This window comes from Dermochelys coriacea, chromosome 20 (assembly GCF_009764565.3).
Source record: "Dermochelys coriacea isolate rDerCor1 chromosome 20, rDerCor1.pri.v4, whole genome shotgun sequence".
NCBI lineage: Eukaryota > Metazoa > Chordata > Testudines > Dermochelyidae > Dermochelys > Dermochelys coriacea.
Window position 1 is genome coordinate 6,101,711 of NC_050087.2, and position 20,390 is coordinate 6,122,100.

At 41.9% G+C, this 20,390-nt stretch overlaps 1 protein-coding gene across 4 annotated transcripts in view; it reads left to right on the top strand.

Annotated features, from left to right (window-relative positions):
• VDR (vitamin D receptor) overlaps window positions 1-20,390 on the top strand; it is a 149,996-nt gene that overhangs the window by 17,392 nt on the left and 112,214 nt on the right. Inside the window, exons 3-4 of one of the 4 annotated variants that reach the window (XM_043506677.1) lie at window positions 1,224-1,310; window positions 2,314-2,396. The exons of 2 other annotated variants lie outside the window; for them this stretch is intronic. The gene's annotated coding sequence lies outside the window, so the exon portion shown is untranslated. The remainder of the gene's footprint in view (window positions 1-1,223; window positions 1,311-2,313; window positions 2,397-20,390) is intronic. One more of the 4 variants, XM_038378093.2, reaches the window with a different exon arrangement.

Here is a 20,390-nt window from a genome sequence, read left to right on the forward strand (position 1 = left end):
GAACATGCAAAGGTTATTGCAGTGCAAAAGATACTTTCTTCATTTTAAGTAACTGTAGTTTAGTTTCAGAATAGCAGCCGTGTTAGTCTGTATTCGCAAAAAAGAAAAGGGAGTACTTGTGGCACCTTAGAGACTAACATTTATTTGAGCATAAGCTTTCATGAACTACACTCACTTCCACGAAAGCTTATGCTCAAACAAATTTTGTTAGTCTCTAAGGTGCCACAAGTACTCCTTTTCTTTTTTGTAGTTTAGTTTGTAATTCAAGCCCTAGCAAAATGTGAAAATATTTTGAAACTAATGAAATCTTGGTAATACAAAACCTCACAATTGCTCTCTGTTATAAAAGCTTTGAGGTGGGGGAGAGACTATAAAGGACTTGATCACTAATTCTAAACATGTGAAGATCCCATTCAAGTTAATGGGACTACTCACGCTTAATGTAAATGTGCCCTTTGTGGGGTCAGAGTGGAATGTTCCAAGATCGAGCCCAGATTAGTAAGGTTCTCCTCCACTTGGTGAATGGGAAGAGGAGCTTTTTGACTCTTTTTTTTTTTTCTGCCCTCATGTAAAAACACGTAGCCTCTCTACCCCAGCCCCAAATGTCTTTGGTCAGGCTGCTTTCTGAGCATAGTGTTCTGTTTCAGTGTAAACTGAATTGTAAACCGTTCCGTTTCTGGAAGTTTGACTTTTTCTCTAGGAATGGGGCTCTCTTATCAAAACTCATCCCTGGGAAGGGAAAAATAATTACCTGTAATTCTTTTCTCCAAAGGTACATGGTCATAATAGGTTTCAGAGTAGCAGCCGTGTTAGTCTGTATTCGCAAAAAGAAAAGGAGTACTTGTGGCACCTTAGAGACTAACAAATTTATTAGAGCATAAGCTTTCGTGAGCTACAGCTCACTTCATCGGATTGTTTCATGTTCTCTGTGTGTGTGTGTATATAAATCTCTCCTCTGTTTTTTCCACCAAATGCATCCGATGAAGTGAGCTGTAGCTCACGAAAGCTTATGCTCTAATAAATTTGTTAGTCTCTAAGGTGCCACAAGTACTCCTTTTCTTTTTATGGTCATAATAGATCCACTTTCACCCGCTTGCTTCCTGTGAGTCCTCAGCCGTGTTGCTAGAAAAGGAACTGACAATTGAGGGCTGGGGCATTGTGACTCTGCCTTCAAGTCACATGACTGCCACTCTGCTGAGAGTTTTATATTCTCTGTTTACTAGTTAGCTCCACCAGTCTGTCATTGGAGGCACAGACGTAGCAGTCGGAACCTCTTATAGCTGCATGCTGCCAGAGATCAAGTACTGCAGGTAAAGAACCTTTTTTTATCTAGTTTAGTAATTTACCCAATCCTTAGATTCCTCCACCCTACCAGTCTTGGTGCTCCAGTTTTGCTAAATTCAGGTGACATTCACTGCCTTAAGTAATGACAGGTTTCAGAGTAGCAGCCCTGTTAGTCTGTATTCGCAAAAAGAAAAGGAAAACGAAAAGGTGCCACAAGTACTCCTTTTCTTACTGCCTTAAGTGTGATCTTTCTCATTAGTGTTCTTAATGCAGGCAAGAGACAATAGCCTTCTAAAACAAGTCTTACTGTATTTAAGAGTGTTTTTAGAAAAAGTTTTCCTAATGACTGACTAATAATTACTAGGTTTAAAAATTATTTACTTCTCTTTATCCTTTGTTTACCTGCATTTTTGCATTACTAAATATTCTACATTGACATAGTGATTTCCCCCTCAAATTAGGGACAAAGTTGTTTTCTCCCCCTCCCCATAGGTCTGAAGGTCTTAACTTGTCCCTGAGCTATTTATAGCAATTTCAGAAATATTTTCTGGCATAATACAAAAAATGATTTCTGATTTTTTTCCCCCCTGCCCCCAAGGGATAAGGGCAGTAATGTGACTGTAGTCATAGTTTGTCATGTAGTGTCAATAACTTTATAAGTTACTTGGCACTGATGCAGATATTAAATAGGTATTATGCTTTCCCTTATATTCTAAGGCTCTCTGGAGTCTTTAATCTCTGTTTTTGGGTGCGGGGAACATCAAGACACAATTGATATTTGAAATTACTTTAAGAAAACTAGAGATGTGTTTAAACTATGATGCATGTTTCTCTTGTTCGTTAATACAGAATTCTTAGTTTACAAGTACAGCTTCTCTTTCCATTCCAATAATCTTTTTGTTGTTGTTGCACACTTTTTGTATTGAATAGTGTCACCATACTAGGTGATAAATTTTCAGACAGAGTTTTGTTAAAAACTTAAAAGATCATACTTCAAACAGACAACTGAAAGGTTTGCTTCTTTTTAAGTCCTCCTTTCAGACCAGGACTCTAGTACGAGAGATACAAAACCCTGAACTTGTCTCTTTGGACCAGATCCTGCAAAAGCTTAAGTACCTGTTTAATTTTACACACTATGAGAAATCTCACTGAAGTCAATAGGATTTTTCAGTGCATAAAGTTAAATGTGAAAATTATTTGTGGTATTTAGGGCCTTGATAAATAAGTGGAGGAGGACCCTCCTTTCAGAGGTCACAGTATCCTCTTGCACAGAGGATACCCCTTCCAGGGAGGGGACCCCAGTTATTATAATCAGACAGGTAATAGTTGTGTTTGTGAACTTCTTGCTGGGTGCAAAGGTTGCAGAGTTTTCAAGACATCTAGATAGATTTAAGTGCTGGGGAGGAACTAGTGAATGTGCTACATGCAGGTACCAGTGAACTAGGGAAAGGTAGGACAGAGACCCCGGAGGCCAAATTTAGGCTGCTAGGTAAGAAATTAAAGTCCAAGATGTCCTTTGAAATGCTTCTCGTTCCATGTAGAGGGCCAGTTAGACAGGCAGAACTGCAGAGTCTTAATGAGTGGATGAGATGATTTTTGGAGGAGGGATTTAGGCTTACTAAGAACTGGGGAACTTTTTAGGTAAGGAGGAACTTGTACAGGAAGGATGGGCTCTACCTAAACAAAAACAGAAGCAGTTCAGATTGCTGGTATGTAAAATTAAAAAGGTCTTAGAGGAGTTTTTAAACTGAGGGCTGGGGGAAAGCTGACCAGTACAAAGGAGCAAACAACTCAGAGCGGGATCCCTTGGGGGAGGATTTATTAAAGGGGATACTCTATATCCTAGTAAAGAGGTGAGGACAGAAGTTGATAAAGTATAGCTAGGAACTGAAGAGAGACGGTCAAAAATGAGTCCCATTCAGTTACATTACATGAAGGCAGACCACTAAATATTGGCACATTTAATAAGTGTTTGTATAAAAATGCTAGGGAAAAATACTAAGAAGGGTGAACTTCAGTGAATGGTATTAAATGAGGATATTGATGCAAAAGGCACCATAGAAACTTGATGAAACAATTATAATCCATGGGGCACAGTTATACCAGGGTACAAAATACAGAAGAATGACCAAGTAGGTTGTGCTCGTGGAGGAGTGGCATTGTATGTGAAAAAGCTTAGAGTCAAATATAGTAAAAATCTTAAGTGAAGATACCATAGAATCTTCATGGATAGAAATTCCCTGCTTGAATATTAAGAATATAGGAGTAGGAATATGCTACTGACCAGGATGGTGATGGTGACTGTGAAATGCCCAGGGGGATGAGAGAGTTTACAAAAACAAAAAATGCAATAATAATGAGGGATTTCAACTATCCCCCTGTTGATTCCAGACATGTCACTCAAGACGGGATGCAGCGAGAAAATTTCTAGATCCCATAAATGACCGCTTCTTGGAGCGGCTAGTCCTGGAACCCACAAAGGGAGGGGTAATTTCTGATGTAATCCTAAATGCAGCACAGGATCTGATCCAAGAGGTGAATATAGCTGAGCCGCTTGGTAATAGCAATGATAATGTAATTAAATTTAAACATCCTTGTAAGGGGAAAAACACCAAAGAAACCCACCACAGTTGCATTTAATTTCAAAAAAGGGAACTACATTTAAAAAAAAAAATGAGGAAGCTAGTTAAATGGAAATTAAAAGGAACAGTCACAAGGGTGAAATGCCTGCAAGCTGCATGGAAACTATTTTAAAAAACACTGAAATAGAGGCTCAGACTAAATGTATACCCCAAATTAAGAATGAGAGCATAAGAGAACCCAAAAAAAAGCCACTATGGCTAAACAGCAGAGTAAAAGAGGTGGCTAGAGGCAAAAAGGCATCCTTTTAAAAACTGGAAGTCAAATCCCACTGAGGAAAATAGAAAGGAACATAAACTCTGGCAAGTCAAGTGTAAAAGTATAATAAGGCAGGCCCAAAAAGAATTTTGAAGAGCAACTAGCAAGAAACACAAAATCTAACCGCAAAAAATTTAAGTACATCTGAAGTAGGAAGCCTGCCAAACAATCAGTGGAGCGACTGGATGATCAGGGTGATAAGGAAGACAAAGCCATTGAAGAGAAGCTAAATGAATTCTTTGCATCTGTCTTCAATGCAGAGGATGTGAGGGAGAGTCCCACAGATCTGAGGAACTGTGCCAGATTGAGGTTTCAATAGAGAAGGTTTTTGAACAAATTGATAAATTAAACCATAATAAGTCACCTGGACCAGACAACCTTCAGAACTCTTGGATGAATAAACTCAGATATGAAATTGCAGAACTACTAACTATGGTATGTAACCTATTGCTTAAAAAGCCTCTGTACCAGATGACTACTGGGTAGCTAATGTAATGCCAGTTTTTTTTTTTAAAGGCTCCAGAGGTGATCCTGGTAATTTACAGGCTCGTAAGCCTAACTTCAGAACCAGGCAAATTGGTTGACGCTATAGTAAAGAACAGTATTATCAGGCTGATTATAAAAACTGAATTATATCAGTTGATACAGTGTACTTGGGCTTTCAGAAAACACTTGTCAAAGGCTGTCAGTTGTTGTTTCTATGTGTGTTCTCTCTGCATGGTGCCTGTACAGCGTCCTTCGATCAGGTGGCCCAAGGAGTCCACAGACTGTTCAGTGGTGAAGGCACTCAGCCAGGTTTATTCCCGACAAAGCACAGTATTAGTGCCCTATAAGAGCTCAAGGTACACTTAATACATGTATGCCCATGACAATGGACCAGCTCAGTGAGCGACAGAACTTTCCGATTTCCCCCTCCCCGCCTTGGCCAGACAGCCCCTCTGTGACCCCTCTTTTATACACTGATACAAACATGTTACATATTGCCCCTCTGAGGTTGTTAGTTACCATCCTTTACTTTGCACCTGTAGGCTCGATCAAAACATCTCTATCCGTCATCCTGATCTTATCTTTAGGAGGGGTCAATGTGTCCCTGTGATCATCTTTGTGGGAGTGTGTTTACACCATAACCTTGTAGCGGGGTGTTCTGGTGCTACCCTTCTGGAATGTGTTTATGTGAATACTCAGTGCCTAGGAGTGTTTTGTGTTTTTGCAATGCCATTCCTGTTCTTGCCAAGCTCATGTATTGGATAGTGAACCTGCAAGCAGGCAGCTACTTTGTAACAGGGCCTGACTTTTGCTCGTAGCTTGATTCTTGCTAAGTTTGCTTTATCTCAACAGGGCCTTATACTAGGTCTCAGGCTCGCTTTCTACTACAAAAAGGTCCCACTCCAAAAGATCATAGAATCATAAAATATCAGGGTTGGAAGGGACCTCAGGAGGTCTAGTCCAACCCCCTGCTTAAAGCAGGCACAATCCCCAATTTTTTTTTTTGCCCCATATCCCTAAATGGCCCCCTCAAGGATTGAACACTCAACCCTGGGTTTAGCAGGCCATGCACTGAGCTATCCCTCCCCCTTATCTTAAGCAAAATAAGCAGTCATGGGATAAGAGGGAAGGTCCTTTCAAGAATTAAGACGGGAAACAAAGGGAAGGAATAAATGGTCAGCTTTCTCAATGGAAATGGGTAAATAGCAGGGTCCCCCAGGACCTGTACTGAGACCTGTGCTGTTCAATATATTCATAAATGATCTGGAGAAGGGGGTAAACAGTGAGGTGGTAAAGTTTGCAGACTATACAAAATTACTCAAGATAGGGAAGTCCAAAGCTCACTATGAAAAGTTACAAAGGGATCTCCCAGAACTGGGTGACAAAATAGCAGAGGAAATTCAATGTTGATGAATGCAAAGTAGTGCACATGGGGAGGTGGAGAATAATGGGGTCTAAATTAGCTGTTACCACTCAAAGTGATCTTGGCATTGTCATCATGGATAGTTCTCTGAAAACATCTGCTCAATATGATTGGCAATCAAAAAAGCTAACAATGTTAGGAACCAGTAGGAAAGGGATAACACAACAGAAAATATTGTCATGCCACTCTATAAATCCATAGTACACCTTGAATACTGCATTCTGTTCTGATTTGCTCCATCTCAGAAAAGATGTATTGGAATTGGAGAAGGTTCAGAGAACGACAACGCAAATTATTAGGAGGATGGAACATCTTCCGTTTTAGTCCCAGTCATTTTAATCTCTCCTGTTCATCTTAGAAAAGATATAACTAAGGCAGGGATATGACAGAGATCTAGAAAATCATGGTTAGTATAGAGAAAGTGAATAAGGAAATGTTACTTACTACTTCACATAACACATGAACTAGAGGTCACCCAGTTAAATTAATAGGTAGCAGGTTTAAAACAAAAGGAAGTACTTCTTCACACAGTGCAGTCAGCCTGGGGAACTTGTTACTCGGGAATGTTGTGAAGGCCAAAAGTATAACTGAGTTCAAAAAAAGAAAAGGAGTACTTGTGGCACCTTGAGACTAACTAACAAATTTATTAGAGCATAAGCTTTCGTGAGCTACAGCTCACTTCATCGGATGCATTTGGTGGAAAAAACAGAGGGGAGATTGATATCAATCTCCCCTCTATCTCCCCTCTGTTTTTTCCACCAAATGCATCCGATGAAGTGAGCTGTAGCTCACGAAAGCTTATACTCTAATAAATTTGTTAGTCTCAAGGTGCCACAAGTACTCCTTTTCTTTTTGCGAATACAGACTAACACGGCTGCTACTCTGAAACCTGAGTTCAAAAAGATTTAGATAAGTTCATGGAGGATAGATCCATCAACGGCTGTTAGCCAGGATGGTCAGGGATGCAACCCCATGCTCTGGGTGTCCCTAAACCAGCCCCAGCTTCTGGCAATCAAGAGGATGATGGGATGGGTCACTGAAATATCTGACACAGGCTACTGTTGGAAGACAGGATACTGGGCTAGATGTGCTATTGGCCATACTGGATCAGAACATTCTCATGTTCTTAAATTATTTTGAATTTTTTGTTTTAAAATGTATTTAGATTTGAATATAATTTAAGATTTGAACCCATAGAAATACTTTTGGGAGTGTTCTTGTATCCATGACATCAAGAATAGACTTGACAGATTTTTTGAAAACCATGTACAAATGTGTGTTCCGCTGTCACAGTATAAAGACATTTGAAAATCTTCCATTTTTAAACTACTTAATCTCTGGATTCAAATGTCTTAGATCCTGTATCTAATACAGAGGTGGGCAAACTACGGCCCGCGGGCCACATCCGGCCCATGGGACCGTTCTGCCCAGCCCTTGAGCTCCCGGCTGGGGAGGCTAGCCCCTCCCCTGCTGTCCCCCCTCCCCCACAGTCACACCGCAGTGGCTGGGTGGTGCGGCTGCTCTGAGCGGCATGGTCAGGGGGTTGGATTAAGGGGCAGGGGATCCCGGGGGGCAGTTCGGGACAGGGAGCAGGGGGGGTTGGATAAGAGGTGGGATCCCGGGAGGGGGAGGTCAGGGGACAAGGAGCGGGGGTTGGATAGGTGGGGGAGGGTCTGGGGGGGGAAGTGGGAGGGGGCGGATATGGGGCTGGCGCCAGGATGTTTGGGGCGGCACAGCCTTCCCTACCCGGCCCTCAGTACAGTTTTGCAACCCTGATGTGGCCCTCAGGCCAAAAAGTTTGCCCACCCCCGGTCTAATATAACAATTTGTAACCAGGTACCTTTATCTTATTGTTAAGGATTTGGATAGGAGATGTGGGTGGGTGTTGATGTCGGGTGTAAATTTATGACTACAGTTAATCCTTGGTACTGATGAAAAATCAAACTTGTTTTGAATACAAGGAGGGTGAGGTGAACCTGTGACCACTCAAAATACTGTACATTTATAATAACATGTCCAAACAGTTTTCTGGATAATCTGGTTTACTTGAGGATTTGACTCAAAACAGATTAATTTTTTTGTAAAGTAGCTCAGTCCTAGTCTCCTCTGGGAATAGAATTAATCTCTCTAGAAAGATTTGAGGAATACTGAAATTTCCGCTCTTCAGCTCTGATAATGAGACAACTTGAGGGTTCATAGTTGTGCTGGTAATTGATCTTCACCTGAATATAGATATGCCGCTGGGTGACTGTCTAGTGATTAAGTGTGAGTATCTAGTTTATGTATTGAGGTTGCACAAAGATAGCAGAGAAGGCTGCTGTGCAAGGTTAGACCATGCAATTTGAGGGTTTTTTTTTTAATTTGAATTATAAAGGTTACATATTGCTTCAGAATCTCGGGCATCCATGAAAAACATGCTGCACCTTTAACTTGATCACTATGAATCCAGTGACAAGACACAGTTCAGTTCAATTAATGAGACTTCATTAAGCTATAAAAGTGTTGCAAAAGAGTAAGAAAAAGACAGACCTGTGTTGAGGCAGGTATAGTTTGCGGAGGATGGAGTTGTGCTATGTTTTCTGTTTGATTCCCCACTGTCCATTTGTCATAAATGTCAATTCCTGACCCAACAGCAAGTTGCTACGTTTTACAACACACCTTTGCTACTCTAAAATATGAAATCTATATGTAATGACCATACTAGTGGATAAAATCTAAAATTTCAGATGTCATCATAATCTTCAACTCACCCAAATCTGGGAACCATGAATATCATTCAGTTATACCCCAGTATTGTAGTAGAATTACACACATGTCCAATGTCTTGCGCTATATCACAATTGCAGATAATCCTAGGCCATGCTAGATGTTCGTTCTTTAAGTGTAACTTACTGTTTTAATACACAATGAAACTTTCATTTCTTTTCTCCTGGCTTTCACTCTACTGAAAGAAACTATATTTTGCAAGTCTATATTTTAAAAAGAAAAGATAGAAAAAGACTTTCTGGGAAATTCTTTATCCAGTGAATGTCCACTGTAATCCTTGGATTCCCAAACAGGCACTATTGCACAATTAAAATCTGGATCACCTCATCGAGATGTTATGACCGATATCCTAATTTCCTGCAATATAATATGCTTGCTTCTAAAGAGCTGTGTGATAACTTATAACTGCAAGCAGTTACATTTTTCATAGCCTTTGAAGAGGCCTGGTTATGCAGTCTGGCTTTCTGGGGATAACTGTGTCGGCAGGGCGCTGTGCAGCCTGGAAAAACCCTGGCCCGGAGCGGGAGAGAGGTGCGTGTCTACCCAAGCAGGGTGGGGACTGAGTAGCCCTCAAGGGACCACAGAGGGGAAATACAGGTGCAGTTGCCTTGACTTATAAAGTATAGCGTGGCCGAGTGTGTGGGATGTATGACAATGTGAATTACCATAAGTGAACAGCAGTGAAAGCAAGTGCCACAAAAGGGGAAAGCACACAGAAAAGTCTTGTAGTCCTTTTGGGAAAGAGACAGCAAAAAAAGAGGCAGGGAAAGCTAATTATGAATAGCTAAAGAAAAAGCAGCTACAAGAGCTATGCAGAGAAAGGCAACTCAGTACTGAGAACTGTACAAAGACACAGCTAGTTGACTTGCTGTAGTTGCATGACCAAAAGAGGAATGACTGTCCAGGTTCTCGGGGAACATCCAGTCCACTGGCAGAGCCCAGAGAAGGGAAAGGGAGTGGGAGGCGTGGGGGAATCTTGGAGTTGACTCCTTGAAGGGAGGCCAGAGAAAAGCTGACTGACAGCAACTGTGTTCCATTGGGATCGAAGGCACGGCTGCAACAGGAATTGTGGATGGATCAACTGTTAGAGCAGCAGAAGCAACAACTGTCAAGGCACAGAGTGCATCTGGAAATCCAGCTGCTTGCAGACCTGGAGCAAGAGAGAGGCAGCATCAGTGCAAGAGAGAAGAGAGGGAAAACTAGCACTAGGAGAGGGAGACAAGGATTGTCAATCTCAGCTCAAGGTGGAGAAACTGCACCAGGAGAACCATAGTATGTTTCCAGTGGGTGGCATAGACTCCAAATTACTTCCTTGCTTTAGAGAGGGGGGAAGACGTGGATGTGTTTCTAAATGCTTTTGATGTGGTATGGTATCTGGCTCCACTGCTGTTCAGGCCAAAGGCTTTGGGAGCATTTTCACCCTTATGGACCGAGGACTATAAAGGTTACAAGTGACTGTAAACAAGCTTTGCAACAAAAGCTTAAATTGGTCCCTGAAATGTGTAGGAGAAGATTTTGGGGAGTTTGGGGGAAAAGGGGACATGACCTGTGCTGAGGTTCAGCCCAGATTAGGGGTATGTAAGAAAGTGGGGAACTGGTTGGAGGGTTTCCATGATCGATGAGTTAGTGGGTTTAGAACAGTTCTATAAACTCTGCCACCCCAACCTAAAATCTCAGTTAATAGACAAATCCTAGAAATGTAACTGCAGGGGAAATGGGCCCACCCTTACGTGGATAGGTTTTCTATCAAACACAGGCAAACTAACGGGAAAGGAATGTCATCAAAGAGCAAGGATTGAGCCCAAGTGCAGACCCACAGCCAGGGGAGGGAAGCCACTTCTGAGAAGCCCTGGGACAGGTTGAGGAAAAGCAGAGTTCAAATGTAGGCAGCTGGCTCACTTTGCCCAAGATTGCCCATTCTGCCAGCTGAGGCCCAGTGCAGTGCTGGAAAGACCAGCTGTACTCCAAATCTCACAGAGTTCCCATCTCAGAGGGAGAGTTGCGCAGCCAGTCCACTGATGGCATATAATGTTTATGCTGAGCCATTCACATCCCAAACCACCGCTTCTGTGTCATTCTGCGCCCTGCTGGGTTGCAGATCCAAGGCTCACCAGTGGAAGTAGTTAATTGGAGACATTCATTAGATGGGGAGATACTGGGACTGCTAAGACTATAGTTAAGCCCCATGTCATGAAACCCCATTAAATGCTCTCGGGGTGTGAAATCGGGGGTTAAAATTCCCACCGTAAAAGTCTTTGCTCTACTTACAGCACAGATTTTTATACAGATCCAGGAAGGGTCAAGTGACCTGAATATTCCATTTAAAGAGTCATCTGTGGTGTCAAAATATCTGTGGTCAGATATGTTGAGTGAGGGAGAGACATCAATTTAGTATCTACTTGCACTGACCAAAAATTCCCTTGTCTTTTTGTGGGGGGAGGGGTCCATTTGCCAGAAAAACTTGTTTTTATACTGGGTGTTAGTCTGTGACTTAGTGACCCTCTGAGCCACATACAACAATCTTCAGAAGTTCATGAACCAGAGCCCTGGCAGGCATGTCCCACAGGGTTGAAGCCCTGAGATCTCCCCCCCCCTTCTTTCTGGGCAGATGCCTCTACCCCACCACCTTCCTGCAAGACAGAGATCCTGAGCTTTCTCCTCCCCCCCCCCCCGCCCCCATCTGCTAGATGGAGAATGCGGGGGGGGGGGTGACCTGGAGGGGGAGCTCTGCGAGCTGCACTTTAACTGTAAAAGAGCCACATGCAGTTCGCGAGTCACTGTTTGGCCATCCCTGGTCTATGATGTTCAAAAGTGCCTAAAATCCCAGCCATAACTCACTTGGCTTTGCTTGCAGTGAAAATGCAGCTCTTGTGTTCCTACCTAATTAAAAGCATCACTTCATTTTTTTTTTTCATTATTTACTTTATCTCCTGAAATCTCTTACTTAGTTTATAATTTCAAAGGTTATTGAATCAGCTGGCAATCTTAGGACTGTCCGGTGTATTCTGCGTGGGTTGCCACTTCATAAATCTTGTCCTTGATCTATAGACCTTGAATTCTGAACTCTTTCCTGCAGAAGCTCTATATTTAGTGCCTTGAGCAAGAGGGAATCAGTGAGACATCCCACTGTTAATTGCTACTGTGATGAATGTGTAAATATCACTTGAATAATTTGTCAGCAAACCGTGCTTGACTCAGGACTTGCCTTAAGTACATCTCAGTTCTTCAGTGCTGAATGCACACTTGTCCGACACTGCCACAGCTGAACTGTATATTAATTTCAACTACTTGGATTAAATTACTCACATCTTCAACTCTTTACCTGGTCCTTATTCTTAGAGTGACCAGACAGCAAGTGTGAAAAATCGGGACACGGGGTGTGGGGTAATAGGAGCTTATATAAGAAAAAGACCCAAAAACTGGGACATCTGGTCACCCTACTCATTCTCCCACTTTACTGTTATGGGTCACAGCATGCATTATTCTTGCTATTCTGTCTGTTTTGGCATACATTTTTGCATTTGTTATTTTAAGTGACGGAATGATGCTTTTGTGAAATCTTTCTCTTTTTCCTTTATTTTAGGAATTACTGAAACTAAAGCTCTGATAAAAGAAAAGAAGTACTTGTGGCACCTTAGAGACTAACAAATTTATTAGAGCATAAGCTTTCGTGAGCTACAGCTCACTTCATCGGATGCATTACTGGCCTCCAAACTCTGGGCCAGCCCTTCAGCTAGTAAATCAAACATAGCTGTATTGGCTTCAGTGGAATGCTGTTGATTTTAAGCCAGCTGAGGATATAGTCCTCCTGTCATGAATACATTTGGGGCATAATATCTGAAAGATTATTTTTTGTTTAAAAAGCTGCATGAAACTCTTTAGTCCGTGTATCCTTCTGTTTCTCCTTCGTCTGCTTAATTGTTTGTTTGGGAATGACAATGAATGCTCCCTCGTTACTGGCATTTAGTTTAATGGTTTATATGTATTCTTGTATCTTCTCAAGATATTTAAAATTCTGAGGAGCGTAGGATTTGCTTAACACAGGGGAAACTCCTCCCCACCTCTTAATTTTTGCTATTCTTCCCTGAGTGTTTTGGAATATGAAATCTGGGGAAAAGAGAGCTACGTAGCCTAAGAAGTCAAGAAATAAAATTTTTAAAAGAAAAAGGACAGTTATGAATGGGGCAACCTAGTTGGCTAGGAGTGAGAGGTGCCAATAACTAAATCTGGCCAAGTAGTCGAGGAAGTAAGAAATTGGGGAACAAAATTTGTTTTCACCTGAGGTTTGAAAGGAGATAGGGGAGCTGATTATCAGCTTGACTACTGCTCCAGCAAGTAAAGTAGATGTGAACTATAGTTTTGTAACTGAGCAAGTTGATGATCTGATCTAATCTCCATCTCTTTTCAAATCTCAGGTTAAAAGTAAGGGCTTCTCTACATGGGCAATTTACAGTGCTGCAACTTTCTTGCTCAGGGGCGTGAAAAAACAACCCCCCCCAAGCGCAGCAAGTTTCAGCACTGTAAGGTGCCAGTGTAAACAATGCACCAGCGCTGGGAGCCACGCCTCTTGTGGAAGTGGGTGGCTGGTTTTTTTGTCTTTGTTTTTGTTTTGTTTTTTTGTTTGTTTTTGTTTTTAGAGCGCTGGGAGAGCGTGACTACACATGCCACATTATCATTGCCAGTGTAGACTAGCCCAAATTTTCTCCTGCTCCAACACGCTTTTGCAACTGCATTATTTAACTTTAAAGTATTTTGGGATGGTTAATATGAAGGATGCTGTTAAAAATAACTTCCATGATGGTGCTTCGCTTTCCCATGCTAGTTCTTCTTGTCTGGGATTTGTAAAAGGGTGGGTGAAACTGTTTTGAAGAACAAAACTTTCCCTTTGTGCTGTCCTTGCCATACCCTGCAGTTAGCTGGATGTGAATGTGTTGCTACTTTCCGAGGTGCGGTGATTTGAACAGTTCGGTAGTGCAATTACGTGGATAGTAATATCAGTATGGAAATCATGTTGACTAAGCTAAAGGCAGAATTCCTAGTGGAAAAAGTAGCTTGGAAAAATAATTGTTCTAGATAAGAAATGAAAATTAAAAACAAAATATAGAATCACTGCTACTTGCCACTTTTGTCCAGCTGCATGTCATTAAATCTCCCTCCCCGGCCGCCTTTATTTGTGTTTTGGTCTCTACAGACATCTGCTTATTTGTGGATGGGTTTGAGTTAGATTATTCTAATGCCAAATATTATGCAGTACAGATGGTGTTTCATGGAGACTAATGGTGCACAGATTTAACTTTTAAGAACATTTCTCACTCTTAAATGGTCTCCCTCTTGACCAGCTCTAGGATATAAATTCTTCAGAGGACTCTCAGAGTTCAAGATGAGGTAGCGCCTAACTATTTAGCATCTTAGCAATTGTTCTTTGTGTTCATTTGAGTCCAAAAGGCTTGCATCCAGGAGAATAGTGGGACCAAAGTGTTCCTGTGTTTTGAGTCAGTGGGAATGCTACTCTGAGATGACCTAGGTTATTTGAAGAGCTTCTCATGTTGCTCCAAAACTGCTACAGTTGGATTCTAAAGTGCCTTTGATATGTCTGCTCCCTGCTTTCTCTAACATCTACATTTGGTATAGGGAGGAAGAGATTCCCATCATTGATTTCCCAACCTCTATGGTGGTGGAGTGGATTCCCAACGGTGACATTTAGTTTAAGGGGTAGAGAGAATGAGGAGCTGAATTAGGAGAGGGTGCAGGGACAAGATGGGAAGTGAAGTTTCAGATTACTGTTGCTGATTATATATCTTCTTTTCCCCTTCCACTTCATCTCTTGGCCTGATATTACTCTTCATGCTGTCAGTGCTCCTATCTGACTTCTCAGTCTGACTAGTGATTTCTTGACCAGGGTTGTCAGATACAAGACTGATTCTCTGGGCTCCAGGAATCTAATCCCTTTGACTAGTGAATATAGCACCTTCTCTTACAGACTTTGTCTCAATCATGTACTCAGAAATCTTTGAAGCACTGAGGAATGCATCAACCAGTATGTGTGACTCAGAGCCCTGTGGATGGAAGCCTGTGAAGGATGTCTTGCTAGAAGAAGGTCATTGCTTCTTTCACAGAGGGCAGCCTACTAGACCAGGCCAACCAGTTCGTGAGCTTTGCTCAGTGCAAATGACTTTCTAAAATACCACCTTGGCTCTAACTTTGTCTACTTGGGGGTTGAGAGGATATCTGAGCAGTCTCCAATTGCACCTGACCTCTGCCAATGTCCTTCCGATCAGGAGGTAGCACTGAGGCAGTGCTGTTGGTCCTGTCACCCCAAACGGGCATCTGTGGCTACCAGTGCAGTTTGGATCCGTGTGGAGCTCTGGATACTGTCCATCATGACATTGTCATTGACTCACTTAAATGACTTGGTAAAGGAAACACAACTAATCCAGCATCACTTGTTTCTTTGAACAGATGCTGCTGCTACTCCTCCCTCAGAGCGCTTACTTGTGGAGCGTGCAAGGCTGTCCTCTCTTCCCTTTATGCGATGTGTATTAGAGCTCTAAAAGAGATCACTAGACTTGAATGCCAGCAACATGCACACTATTTCGGCTTTCAGAGTAGCAGCCGTGTTAGTCTGTATTCGCAAAAAGAAAAGGAGTACTTGTGGCACCTTAGAGACTAACAAATTTATAAGAGCATAAGCTTTCGTGAGCTACAGCTCACTTCATCGGATGCATTAGTGACTAAGGCAGATTGTTAGCCACTGAATAAAGGGCAATTGGCAAGACTGAATTCATCATGGAAAAAGAAACAAGTTGACACTTTCTGAAGTGTTGGATGATTTGCTTGATGGAGGCTGATGTCTTACAATTGTAAAGATTGTGCAGGCTTAGTCTTGGGCCCTTAGGGATGCTTTGCTTCTCCTGGATACTCAAATGCTGTGGCTAGAAACTTTTTTCCTTCCTCTTTCAGCCAGGTATCTGCACCTCTTCCTGTTGTAGACTGACTTGTCCTTAGTGAGCCAGATGTTTCAACTCAAAAATCTGCAGCTGTTTCAACAGGCAGCAGCCACTACTGTCTGTCTAGTAACACAGGCCACTGAGAACATGTTGCTCCAGTGTTCCGTGCTCAGCACTGCCTCACAATCCAGTGCCAGGTCCACTTCATGGCATATTTTGGTCCTTGGTTAAATACAGGACTGCCATTCTCTGTGATTCAGGATGACCGTTACCATCAAAGGAGACTCTTGAACTGGCAGATCCCCATATGATGCTTACTCACCCCAAGTACTATGCTGCTTTTGTGGCAAGCCCTTGGCTTTGGAACTCCCTTCTAGACGATAATGAACAAGTGTAGACCATACCCCATTCTGAATGGCATTGTGAACAGATGTCTTCCAGCTGAAGACTAGCATAGGCACACATTCCATGCATTCTAGCAATGTGATAAGAGAGTGGAGAAGACTGTCCTGTGGACTGAATTTTGCTTTAAATTTTGGGAGATATCCCGGTGATGGGTGGCATGTAAGTAAATACCAACTGAATCAGCTATATAATGGTATCTAGTGGGCTTATGCCAGTAAACATTCCATTTTGTTTACCATGACCATTTAAAAAAGTTGCTTCTAATGGATGATATGGGAGCCCAGGAGCATCTCCATTAGTGGTGTGAGTTCCTCTTATAACTGCCTTTAGTAGCTTTGTAGTTAATAAAATGGTCTTGATTTTTCACTGCTTTAACTTTGTTTAAAGCTAGATATAGAGGCTGCTATAACTCATCTATCACATTCACATTCTTTAGGATCAGTTAGTTGAAGTAGGTAAGAATTTCCTTGAACTCTAGTGATCAGATCCATGTCAAGTACCATAAGCTTTCCCTTTTTTTTTGAATATTCAGTGGAGGAATTCTTTTAGTTGGCCCCTTCGATGACACACCTGCTGTGGGAGACACTCTGACTGCATTCTCAACATATGTCCAAAATATTTTCATCATCTTTTCTGGCTAACTTTAGAAACAAGGGGTGGTTGAACTCGGACAAATCTCTACATGTATTATGAATCCCATTATAACCTAGGATTTTTCTAAAGCATTTGCTTTTTTGTATCTTTTCTACTGGTCTCTGGCTAACAAGTGTCTGGTAATATTCCAAATGCTGAGTAAATGGCCCTAGCCACTGCTGGAAAGTGGGGAAAGAACCTGTTAAGTCCTATGGAGGGAAAAGGAGACAGGACCTAGTCCCTATGTGCTGGGCTAACCATCAAACTCCTTAGTGAAGCAAGAGCCAGACTTTTAATCCACGGAGCAAAATTTGAATAGCAGTTGACTATCTTGGCCTGCTCCCTGAAGAGCTCCTTTTACCCTCTTTGTGTTGTGAATGACATGGCAGTTTTAGATAATAGGTTGAACTTCATTTTCTCATTTGCTGATTTAAGCCAACCAGAACTTAACTAAAAGCACAACAAGACCTTTCCGCGTTAGTAACTAATGCCTATCAATGTGTATATATTTGCAGTGACATCCAGACTTGCGTACAAAAAATAGTTTAGTGTTTATGGTCTGTATGTATCTTAGAAACTGGAGGAGATTGAAAGGGGTGGGTGGGTTTGAGAACAGCATGTCCTACCAATCTCAGTAGCTCAGTAGGGTTATTCTGCTCAGCACCACTACTGAATTCATGTTTATTTTAAAGCGTTTTATCTATTTTTATCAATGTATATTTTCACACTTGCAGGAAATTATGGAAGGGAGTCAAATATTCAATGACTGTAGACACTCAGATTCAAAAAGTTAATTTTGTGTTTCAACAGTTTGTAAAGCTTTAACTTTGTATGTCAAAATATACAAGTAAACATTCTTCAGTCAAACTCTTCAGTTCTCAAGCTGCAGTTTTCTTTTCTTATCTGTACATTTCAATTATCAATGGAAAGTGTGTGTGTGTGTGTGTGTGTGTGTGTGTGTGTGTGTTTCAGAGCAGCAGCCGTGTTAGTCTGTATTCGCAAAAAGAAAAGGAGTACTTGTGGCACCTTAGAGACTAACAAATTTATTTGAGCAGTGTGTGTGTGGTGAAAGTGACGACGTTTACTGATAATATAATCCTAAATATATGGTTAACTCCACTAGTTATGTATGTGCTAATTGTGTTCTGTAAATAGCTACTTTAGTATTTTATTACAGTCAGTTGGGTGACTGCCCCTACACAGAGCTTTGTGAAATTTAGGAGGGGGGAACAAAATTAGCTCTATACCTATCAAGATTAATGTGACAAGGTTAGCTATTTAAAACCATTCTTTAATGTTGCTGTCTTGCTAGAGACACCTTGGATGACTGTACTGTTCTTCTACTAGCCTGGCTCTTTTTTACATATGGCTTATCTGATCCCAGACATTTTCTATCTGCCAGTTAGCAGGTAGAGACAGAATCCACTGTTTGGCTTTCTCCAGTGTGTGTACCTCCTAACAGAGCTGCAAGCTTAGACTAGTTACTTGATCTTTGCCTTTCTTCCAAAGAATTTGGCAGTGGGTGGAGGGTGTTAAATCAGATGAAGACCTTCTGCAGTTTCTCTTTCAAGTGGCTCCACAGCGGCAAGTCAGTGACTTACTGCATCTTTCCACTTTCTGACCTAAGGAGATTTGTTATAGCTCTCCAGGGAGACTCTGGAATGAGTGATGCTTCAGCTAGTATTTGAAGTGAATGGTGTTTTGCCAACATCTGCATTACAGGTTCATCCAGAACATATGACTGTTCTTTAAAATCCTTAAGAAGGAAAGTGCTTGGATTATATTGGTGAGTCAAAAAAACCCACTGGTTTCGGAGTAGCAGCTGTGTTAGTCTCTAAGGTGCCACAAGTACTCATTTTCTTTTTGCGAATACAGACTAACAAATTTATTTGAGCATAAGCATCCGATGAAGTGAGCTGTAGCTCACTTTAAGCTTATGCTCAAATAAATTCGTTAGTCTCTAAGGTGTCACAAGTACTCTTTTTTTTTTTTTTTAAACCACTGAATTTTTTTTGTTTTTCTTCCATGTGCTGGCAGTTTTAGACCTTCAGGTTGCATCAAAATTGAATTAACCCATGTATGACTTCCTCAGATCATCCTCATAATTGCCAAGTATCCTTACTCACCAACAATAAATAAAATCAGACATTCATACAGATATCTAATCTAATGCAACAATGAGGTTGAGAATTTAGTTTTTCAGTCAGGATATCCAGTTTCCAATCGTGTAGCAGTAAGGTTGGTATACAAGTGTTAACAAGTTCATATACTGTAATTTGAGTTATATTTTTACAAGAGATGAGACCATAACACACACAAATTTGGGAGCACCTAGAATCTAATAAGGTAATAAATAGCAGTCAACAACAAAGAACAAATCATTTTAAGCCAACCTATTATCCTTCTTTGACAGGGTAACAAGCTTGAGGAATAGGGGGACATCAGTAGATATGATGTGTATCCAATTTTTAGTAATGTTTTTGTTACTATCTCACATGACCTTCTCATAAGCAAACTAGGGAAACATAGCCTTGGCGAGCCTACTGTAGGGTTTGGTGCACAGCTGTTTGGAAAACCATACTCAGAGTAGTTATCAATGGTTCATAGCCCAACTGGAAGGGCATATCGAATGGGGTCCTGCAGGGGTCTGTCATGGGTCCAGTCAGGGCTGGTGCAAGGAGGTTTCACACCCTAGGTGAAACTTCCACCTTGCGCCGCCCCCCTCCCTGCCTCCCTTCGGCCTGGGGAGGCCCCCCCCCGCAACAGCTCCCCACCCCAGCTCACCTCTGCTCCGCCTCCTCCCCAAGCATGCAGCCGCTTCTCCTGCCTCCCAGGCTTGCAGCGCCAATCAGCTGTTTGGTGCACAAGCCTGGGAGGGAGAGGAGCGGGGCGGTGCTCAGGGGAGGAGGTGGAGCAGAGGTGAGCTGGGGCGGTGAGCGGTCCCCTGTGCACCGCCCCTCCCTGACTTTCTGCAGGCGACCCTCCCCGTGCCTCTCTGCCCCAGCTCACCTCCTCTCCACCGCTGCTCACAATCGCTTTGCGTCCTAGGCGACCGCCTAGTTCACCTAGTGGTTGCACCGGCCCTGGGTCCAGTTCTACTCAATATTTTAATAAATGACTTGGATAATGGCATAGAGAGTACATTTAATTTTTGTGGAAGATATCAAGCTGAAAGGAGTTGCAAGTGCTTTGAAGGACAGGATTAAAAGTCAAAGTGATCTTGACAAACTGGAAATTCAATTAGGACAAATGCAAAATACTACGGTTAGGAAGGAATAATCAGTTGCAGAAATATAAAATCGGAAACAACTGCCTAGAAAGGAGTACTGCAGAAAAAGGATCTCGGGGTTATAGTGGATCACAAACTAAATAGGAGTCAGTGAAGTGAACGCTATTCTTGAAGTATTAGCAGGAGTGTTGTAAGTGAGATGTAATTCTTCCACTCAGCACTGATAAGGCCTCAACTAAAGTACTTTGTCCAATTCTGGGCACTACGTTTTCAGAAAGATTTGGACATAACAATTAAAGGTCTAGAAACTTGGCCTACG